At 44.0% G+C, this 9,640-nt stretch overlaps 1 long non-coding RNA gene and 1 other non-coding gene across 2 annotated transcripts; both read right to left on the bottom strand.

The window, feature by feature from the left end:
* Nucleotides 1-4,102: 4,102 nt before the first annotated feature.
* On the bottom strand, nt 4,103-7,317 carry LOC122455262. Its single transcript, XR_006273628.1, has 3 exons — nt 6,695-7,317; nt 5,861-5,971; nt 4,103-4,653 (listed from the first exon to the last, which is right to left on the bottom strand). It is a non-coding gene; the product is annotated as an uncharacterized LOC122455262 (long non-coding RNA).
* A 1,928-nt stretch (nt 7,318-9,245) lies between these two features.
* Nucleotides 9,246-9,318, bottom strand: TRNAF-GAA. The gene has a single exon. It is a non-coding gene; the product is annotated as a tRNA-Phe (tRNA).
* Between the last annotated feature and the right edge of the window lie 322 nt (nt 9,319-9,640).

The raw sequence follows: 9,640 nt of genomic DNA, 5'->3' as shown, positions 1-9,640 counted from the left end.
TCACTTATTTTATAGTCCATGGTGTACTGGTAGGGGATCTGTTCATCAGAGTTGGTGTGGAGCTCCAGCAGGTTGCCATGCCAAAGAGGAAAAGGGGAAAAGACTTTTAGGAGTCTTGCTCATCCTTGAAAAAAAACCCATGTCAGTTCTGCTCATAGCTCCTTGGTCGGAACTATTCAAAGGCTCTGTCCAACCACAATTGAGCCAAGAAATACAGTCCTACCATGTAAGAAGGAGAACCAGAGATATTTATTGAACTGCATTATTTACTACTACTCCTTTCTAAATTTAAGTTCCCAGGAGAACAAAAAATGCAGTTAATTCCATCTGACTTCATTGTCCTCCCCATTTCAAGTAGCTAGGCTACTGACTCCTGGGGAAAAGAGAAACTGTACATTTAATAATGTATGTCTAGGAACATGGAATGGATGGGTGAGGATGAGGAAGGCAATTCATGGGTTTACAAATCAAACAAACAAGCCAAGAGATATAAAAAAGGACCTTTGGGTATGAATGTGGTCAGAGCAGAACCAATGGGTTAATAAACACAAAATAAAGCAGTACAACTGCAAAGATGAAAATAGCAATATCCAGGACAGCTAATGAGTGCTTAGTCGCTGTTGTGTCTGACTCTTTGTGACCCCATGGACTGCAGCCTGCCAGGCTCCTCTGTCCATGGGATTCTCCAGGCAAGAATACTGGAGGGGGTTGCCATGCCGTCCTGCAGGGGATCTTCCCGACCTAGGGATCGAACCTGAGTCTCCTGCACTGGCAGGTGGGTTCTTTAGCACTAGCGCCATCTGGGAAGCTCAGAAGAGCTAATGCCCATCACTAGAACTCAATCTCTAACCCCAGTATTCCTTCAAAGAAATGTGTCAGCCATGGAGCTGTTAACAAACTTTCAAGGCAGACAAGCTTCTCGGTCTGAGTTAAACCATGATGGGGACTGAGCTAATAAAAGCACACTGATTTTTCTGTTCCTCCACTACATAATTTATGTACTAGTCAGACACAGTTTTCATTTAATCAAGAGCTATCTTGTCCAGCCTTTCAACCTGGAGTAACTTTGTACAAGATGAAAATAACTGAATCCATCGTGATGATAGAAATTTTTCTATTTCTTCCAGACCCTTGCTGGCCAACAGAATGCCAGGAATCTTGCTTCCTTGGATGGTTTATTAAAATGCAGCAGACCCAGATTTCATTAGGGCTGTGAAATAGCATGTGCTGCCCACTAACTAATGCTTGCCAGATGTATAAACTCACCACATCTGCATGTACCAAGCCACCTGCTCAAAGGAGCAGGCCTCCAGAGTCAATGCAGGGAGAACACTGCTAGCGCTTTATTTGCCCTTCACATGATGTGCCCTGGAGCAAAAATCACAAATTAAAATGGAGAAGGGGAATTGCCAGGCTGAGATGGCAGTATTCAAAGGGACAAGGCTTCAGTGAAGGTATTTCCCACGAGATTTTTCCAAGCATATTCCCTGAACTTCTGCATCTATACATTTTAGATTGAACACCAAAGTTCCCATTCCCACCATGATGACCTTGGGTAAATCTCTTAACCTCCTTGAGTTTTACACTCCAAATAAGGAAAATGGGAACGACCGCATGCACTTGTGAGGCTGCTGTGAGGATGAAATGACATGAAATCTAAGGAATTGTTTTGTACAGTGAAAGGGCTATAAAATTGTTCAATAGATGTCTAGTCCACATATGCATTTTTTGAACATGTAAGTGGGGTCAGAAAACCTGATTCTGTCTTCCATTCTTAAAATGTATTACCCTCCACACACATGTTCATTGTCTTTCTTTCTCCCTCTAACTTTCCCTCCCCGATCCCTCCCCTTCTTCCTCCTCGTCTCCTCCTCCTCCTTCTTCTTCCCCTTTCTTTTCTTCTTCTTCTCCTCTCTCTTTCTCTGTCCTTTCATCCTTGCACCCTCTCAGCTTTGGCCGGGCCTTCACTATCATGCCAAGTTTAGCTTGAGACGCTGCAGGGACAGGTGGGGCCAAGGTCATTCATTTTTCCGATGATAAAAGGGCAGGAACAGGCAGAAAGACTGAATAAGGCAAGCTCAACCCCTCCACGCCACTCCCTTGCCTGCCCCCTCTCAGAGCACAAGGATGTAATAGCTAGCTTGAATCACCAGCACGGTATACACATCCCTAAGGGGCATATTGCTTAGTTTGGGATGTTTTTGAACTTCACTGAAGTCACCTGTATGACTTGTGTTTTGCACTCAACGTTATATTTTTGAGATTCATTCATATTAATGCAAGAAGCTATAAATTATTCATGTTCACTGCTGTGTAATATTCCATTATATTACACAGCTGGAGGAATCTGTTGATGAAAAGTGGTTTGGAAATCAAGCCTTATGCCAGCTTCCACCATCCCCATGTGAAAAACAGTAGCAGCTACAGAGTGTTCTGTTCATGGGCTGAACAGTACACGTTCATCCTGTGGAAGTTTCATCCCCAATGCCAGGGGGCCACAAAACCGCTCACCTGAAGACTCTCTTTGTTAGCAACATACTTTATTCTATCATTTATGGACATTTGTGCTGTTGTCAGTTTTTCACTAGTACAGACAGCTCTGTAACAAACATTCTTATGCTCGCGAACATGATCAAACTATTTCCCAAGGTAGGAAGGAGAACACTGCTGAGTCACAGGTTACATATATTTTCAAGTTCAGTCTACAGTCCGAAATCATGTTTCCAAAGATCTTGCTCCAGTTTACACCCTGATTTCCCAGTTTCTGGCAAAAATGTTGAAAACTACCTTAGGAAACATTATTCTTACAAGTAGCGGTCACTGGAGTTTCAGACCACTAGCCAAGTTGGTTCCCACACATGTCGCTTGCAAGTTCACAGTCACAGACACTGCCCCAGGGGAGGGAGAGGTTTTGTCATGCACATAGTTGCTAACAAAGAGAGTCTTCAGGTGAGCGGTTTTGTGGCCCCCTGGCATTGGGGATGAAACTTCCACAGGATGAACGTGTACTGTTCAGCCCATGAACAGAACACTCTGTAGCTGCTACTGTTTTTCACATGGGGATGGTGGAAGCTGGCATAAGGCTTGATTTCCAAACCACTTTTCATCAACAGATTCCTCCAGCTAGACTGTGATGTCTTTGTGAACAAGGACCACTCTTTTCTACCTCATGTGTATCTATAATGCTTAGTATGGTATCTGTGTATCATGTGTGTGTCCAGTCGCTCAGTTGTGTCAGACTCTTTGGGACCCCATGGACTATACTTGGCCAGGCTGCTCTGTCCATAGGATTTTTCAAATACTGGAGTGAGTTGCCACTTCATCCTCCAGGGGATCTTCCTGACCCAGGGACTGAACCCGCATCTCCTGTATCTCCTGGATTGGCAGGCAGATTCTTTACCACTGAACCACCAGAGAAGCCCCTGTACATCATAGAGGCTCAATTTAACTTCGTAAGAGTTAATTATTTTGGCAGACAGGCTATGTTTTGCCAGAATCTGTCTCCTCCTCCTTCCAGGTACAGTGCTAGGTTATATTTCCCAGCATTCCTTGCAGTGTGACATGGTCATGAGACTTACTTTTGGCCAATCAATTGTGAGCAAAGGGGCTATTTTCTACCTCTGGTCCTGGCTGTCAAAACCTCCTCTAGGGTGCTGGACACGTTCTCTCTTCCTGGCTGCCCCATGGATGCTCTTTTTTCCCCTTAGCCATCACCTAGGTTCACATCACAAAAGTTGGCAATGGCATCTTAAAATCAACAAAGGAAATAAATTTGTTTTCTCTTTAAAACAAACAAAACTGCTTGAGAACCTCTTTGTCTAATTTTAGGGCAATTATTTGAGAGGGCAGATGGGCACATTCATGATTCAGACCTTTGGGTGACTTGAGGCTCAGCTGCCCAGGTTGGTTCTGAATAACCTTGTTGTATTTCTATGCCACGTATACCAGATTTCACTTAATGTGTCACCACTGGTTAAAGGCCAGAAGCATAAGAAACAGTGATGTAGAAATCAACAAGCAAGTAAAAAAGTATTTTAACTCTTTATTGACCAGGGGATTTTTGCAGAAACTGACACCTGTAGCCAATGATTTGTTATGTAAGTGAACACTTCAGTATATATATTGAGACACTCTAGTCAATAGCATTCAGGTAACAAAAGACACATTAATACACTTCTGATCAATGATGTGTTACTTACCCATTGCAGCATAACACATTACTCTAAACCTTAGTGGATTAAAATAAAAACATGAAATATGTCACATTATATCTGTGACTCTAGAATCTGGGCACAGTTTAGCTGAGTCCTCTGGCTCACGAGGTCTCACAAGCTACAATCAAGGTGTTGAGGGGGGCTGCAGTCATCTAAAGGCTTGACTGGGACAAGATCCATTTCCAAGCTCACTCCATGGTTTTCAGCAGGATTCCACTCCGCATGGGGTGTTGGACTGAGAGCTTCAGTTCCTCACCAGCTGTTGGCTGGAAGTTGCCTGGAGGGTGTGTGTGGAGGCTTCCTTATAACATGGCAGCCAGGTTCATCAGAGCGAGCAAGTGAGAAGAGAGAAGTTCAGTTCAGTTCAGTCGCTCAGTCATGTCCGGCTCTTTGTGACCGCATGGACTGCAGCATGCGAGGCCTCCCTGTCCATCACCAACTCCCGGAGAGAGAGCAAAAGAGAAGTCACAGTCCCTTACAACCTGTCCTTGGAAGTAGTATCCCATCAGTTTCACCAGGTTCAGCCCACACTCAAGAAGAAGGAATCATCTTAGAAGCTGCCTCCCACACAAGAAGCTTAAAAACGATAAGTCTGGGACTTCCCTGGTGGTCCAGTGGTTAAGACTTCACTTTCCACTGAAGGGGGTGTGGGTTCAGCATCTGGTCAGGAAGCTAAGATCCCACATGCCTTGCGGCCAAAAAGCCACAACATAGAAGAGAAGCAATATTGCAGCAAATTTAATAAAGACTTTAAAAATGGTCCACATCAAAAAAATATTTTAAGAAATGATAATTCTGCCAAATCACTCCTATATTTTCTGAGCCTAATCTCTAAATTTCATGTATTTAGTCAAAAGCCTTAGTAGCCCTTCAGGCTATCTCCAGCATTCCAGAAGCCAATGTTAAAGTAAGAAAGCTATAATGAGAATTAAATGCATGCTTCTTCCTTTACTGGGAATGAAGCTATCCACTCCACCAATGGGATAGTTTAAATAAATAATGGCAAGTGACCTGTTCTCTTTTATGTCAATATTTAGAAATAAAACTCAAAATTAATCAGTTGAATTTTTTCAGTCAAAATGCAAGAATTCCAAATGTGAGGTCACAAAAGCAGGTCTTGCCTATTTTCAATGCTAACGCATAATTAAATTTCCATTTACATTTTAAAATTGTGTTTCTCAACCAAGTATGATCAACTATGCAGTTACTGAGTGTCTTTGTGGATGAATCATGCTTTTCTTACATAATTAATTTAGAGCAAATTGAACAGCATGCATCAATAATTAGATGGGGAAAAACATGTCTAAAAATTCTTAAATTCAATTTTGGTAGCACAAGAAAGTGACAAAATGCATTTTTTTTCTTTTAATTCCTATAGGACAGGCAAGGTAAGAGATTATATATTCTTATATATAGAATATATATACACATATATATACAGCAGAAGGAGGTCCCAGCTGTAAGTTTTAGAGAAACAGCCCAGTGTATTACACACCTTCCTCCCCGTCTCTGATTCATGTGACAATGGACGAATCAAATGCATTGGAAAAGACCCACCATAATCTGTTCCCATAGCCCTATGCAGTACACAGATTTGGAACTATTAGCTCCCAGCAAGCTCACACATTTTAGTTAGCCATGGGCACCTGGAATGGCGGAAGCCTTCAGCCATGTCAACGCCGCACAGCTGGTCCAGGCTGCGGAAACTGTCTCCTCCTCAGGACACCACTCCATGTCCAGTCACCACCGCAGGAGACCTAAATGCAGAGAGGATTTCCCCAGCTGCTCTCAAGAGCCCAGAAGAAGCTCAACTTGAGCTGAGGAGAGAGCAGGGAGCATGGAATTCTAGCCAAAGTTGGAGTGTGTTGGAGGAAACCCCAGCTGAGGAAAGAAATGGGCAGGGAAGGCATCTAGAGGCAAGAGCTAACGGGCAAACCTAATCAGTCCAGCAAACTTGCGGTGACATTTTCAAGTGTAAGGTCATTCTGAGTTGCAGAACTAAGAACATCTTTAGATGTCAAAATGGCTTTTGCTAAATGTCAACTTGGTAAATTTGTTTTCCCTTTGGCTCGTTAAAAGAGAATTAACCATTTATCCAATAATGAAAAGAAATATGATCCTCCCAGGGTTCACAAGCGTTCACCTGAGGCTGGCCTAGTCTCTCCCATCTAGCCAATTTTGCTCGTTATATATATATATATACATTGCTGTTGTTCAATTGCTAAGTCATGTCCAACTCTTTGAGACGCCATGGACTGCAGCTCCCGGAGCTTGCTCAAACTCATGTCCCTTGAGTTGGTGATGCCATCCAACCATCTCATCCTATCGTCCCCTTCTTCTCCTGCCCTCAATCTTTCCCAGCATCAGGGTCTTTTCCAATGAGTTGGCTCTTTGCAGTGATGGCCAAAGTATTGGAGCTTCAGCTTCAGCTTCAGCATCAGTCCTTCCAATGACCATTCATATTAGCAATATGTACTTACCAAGAGGCCTCAGGTAGCTGGGAAAGTCCTTGTCCTCGGAACACTTGCAGTCTGCTGCAGGGACCGAGTGGGGTGCAGTTGGTGATGTCGCAACGGGGAGGGGTCCCATTCTCCAGAATTGCTGAGCACTGCACTACAAAAGCACTTTGCAGGGGACCCTGCCCAGGTAAGGATGGGGGTTTCTGGGTGATAATTAGCAGTCATGACATTTAGCGGAGCCCTCTGGGCTGAACAGGAGAGAGCTAAAGAAAGTGAGAGGTGGTTTAAGGTCCAACATTTCTTTACCATTTTTGATAGAGGTATTTATTCTTACTACTAAGGTTACAGAAAAACAACATGCTGGCATTCTAATGTGCCTAGATTTTACACATATTTGAAACAGTGTCATGTATTTTTTTAAAGTATAGTTGATTTACGATGTTTCAGGTGTGCCGCAAAGTGACTCAGTTATACATATATATGTATATTCTTTTTTCAGATTCCTCTCCATTAAAGGTACAAGTTATTGAATATTGTTCCTGTGCTATTGTTCCTCAATATTGTTCCCTGTGTTATAGGCCCTTGCTATTTATCTATTTTATATATAATGGTCAGTCAGTCAGTTCAGTCGCTCAGTCGTGTCCAACTCTTTGTGACCCCATAAATCGCAGCATGCCAGGCCTCCCTGTCCATCACCAACTCCCAGAGTCCACCCAAACCCATGTCCATCAAGTCGGTGATGCCATCCAGCCATCTCATCCTCTGTCATCCCCTTCTCCTCCTGCCCCCAATCCCTCCCAGCATCAGGGTCCTTTCCAATGAGTCGGCTCTCTGCATCAGGTGGCCAAAAGTATTGGAGTTTCAGCTTCAGCATCAGTCCTTCCAATGAACACCCAGGACTGATCTCCTTTAGGATGGACTGGTTGGATTTCCTTGCAGTCCAAGGGACTCTGAAGAGTCTTCTCCAACACCACGGTTCAAAAACATCAATTCTTCTGTGCTCAGCTTTCTTCACAGTCCAACTCTCACATCCATACATGACCACTGGAAAAACCATAGCCTTGATTAGACAGATCTTTGTTGGCAAAGTAATGTCTCTGCTTTTTAATACGCTATCTAGGTTGGTCATAACTTTCCAATGGTATGTATCTATTAATCCCAAATTCCCAGTTTATTCTTCCCCTCCCTTTCTCCTTTGATAATCTTAAGTTTGCTTTCAATTTCTGTGAGGATATTTCTGCTTTGTATCATTTTTTAGATTCCACACACAAGTGATATAGTATGAAATTTGTGTTTGTCTGAATTACTTCACCTAGGGTGATTATCACTGGGCCCATCCAATGACATTTCTGCAACATAGCAGCCCTGGCTCCGGTCATAGCACTACGTCTGTTTTAATTTATTTTATCCTCAACAACCCCTGGCAACCCCCATTATCCCCAGTTTACAAGTAAGGAAGCTGAGGGACAGGAATGTGAACTGATCCTCCCCCCAAGATCCCCCAGCTAGTAAGTGGCTAAAAATAATTCTAAACAACCGAGGATGGGGACTGGGGGCAGGGAGGAGGTGATTGGAGGCATGGGCTGTCTTGAGATTTTTTAAAAAGCCAGAAGAGTCCAGATCATGTAGGTCCACACACATCAGGTTCAGAACTTGCAAGCATCTTAGCAACTCATGAAGGGGTTCGAGTTGGTGACGCTAAGAGCTGCTGTGAACTCCAGAAAGTCCACACCGTGTGCCATGTGCAAATTTTATGGGAGGCAGGCAAGGTTGCTATCTCTACCACCTGGTGGGAGAAAGGGAGCCCGAGCTAGAGGAGCTGCAGTGAGGAGGATGGGGACGAGGATGAACCCGGGACCTTGGGATGAGAGAGGAGGGAGGCCAACACCAGGCTCCTGGCTTGGGGTCCCCACAACTGATGGAGTGCCCGGGGGAATCCTCTGAGATCCTGGAATAACAGTGATGGTGACCGGCTCTGTCCCTCAACTCCTTGATGGCAGCAGGCTACAGACTTGGAAGACACATCTGCCTTAGAGCTAGGAATGCAAGTTCTCTCACCTTGTCACACTGTCATTCACTCCTAAACACAGTTTGAGCGTTTGAATAAAACAAAAGTGAACATGAGAAAAAGTGAAAGTGTCCAACTCCTTTTGACCCTATGGACTGTTGCCTGTTAGGCACTTCTGTCCACAGGAGTTCCCAGGCAAGAATACTGGAATGGGTTGCCATTTCCTTCTCCAGGGAATCTTCCCAACCCAGGGACTGAACGCAGGTCTCCTGCATTGCAGGCAGATTCTTTACCGTCTGAGCCACCAGTGAGCGAAAGTCACGCAGTCGTGTTTGATGGACTATACAGTCCATGGAGTTCTCCAGGCCAGAACACTGGAGTGAGTAGCCATTCCCTTCTCCAGGGGATCTTCCCAACCCAGGGATCAATCCCAGGTCAAGGGGATCTTCCCAACCCAGGGATCAATCCCAGGTCTCCCACATTACAGGTGGAATCTTTACCAGCTGAGCCATAGGAGAAGCCCAAGAATACTGGAGTGAGTAGCCATTCCCTTCTCCAGGGAATCTTCCCAACCCAGGAGTCGAACTAGGGTCTCCTGCATTTCAGGCAGATACTTTACCAACTGAGCTATCAGGGAATCCCTAAACCACCAGGAACTTTTTTAAAAAGGAATAGAGGAGCCAGCAATGTGATAAAGTATCAGAGGCAAAACTTGCCACATTTCTACCCTGTGACCTCATCTTACAGAAGGCCCTTGAAGATGCTCAGAGAACAGATATTCCAAGTATTAGACTATTGCCTCATGGTTATTTCCAACCACTCTAATGTTCACAAGCTGCCTCAATGTCCTGAATTAATCAGTGCTTCTTATGTTTTGTCTCTATTTGCTCTAAGGAAGAGATCAGTTGATACATCAACTATTTAAGATTAAATTTTTTTTTTTATTTTGGAGACTTTCT

The sequence above is a fragment of the Cervus canadensis genome, chromosome 17 (assembly GCF_019320065.1).
Source record: "Cervus canadensis isolate Bull #8, Minnesota chromosome 17, ASM1932006v1, whole genome shotgun sequence".
In the NCBI taxonomy this organism is placed as follows: Eukaryota; Metazoa; Chordata; class Mammalia; order Artiodactyla; family Cervidae; genus Cervus; species Cervus canadensis.
This window is presented reverse-complemented; position numbering and strand designations above follow the sequence as displayed.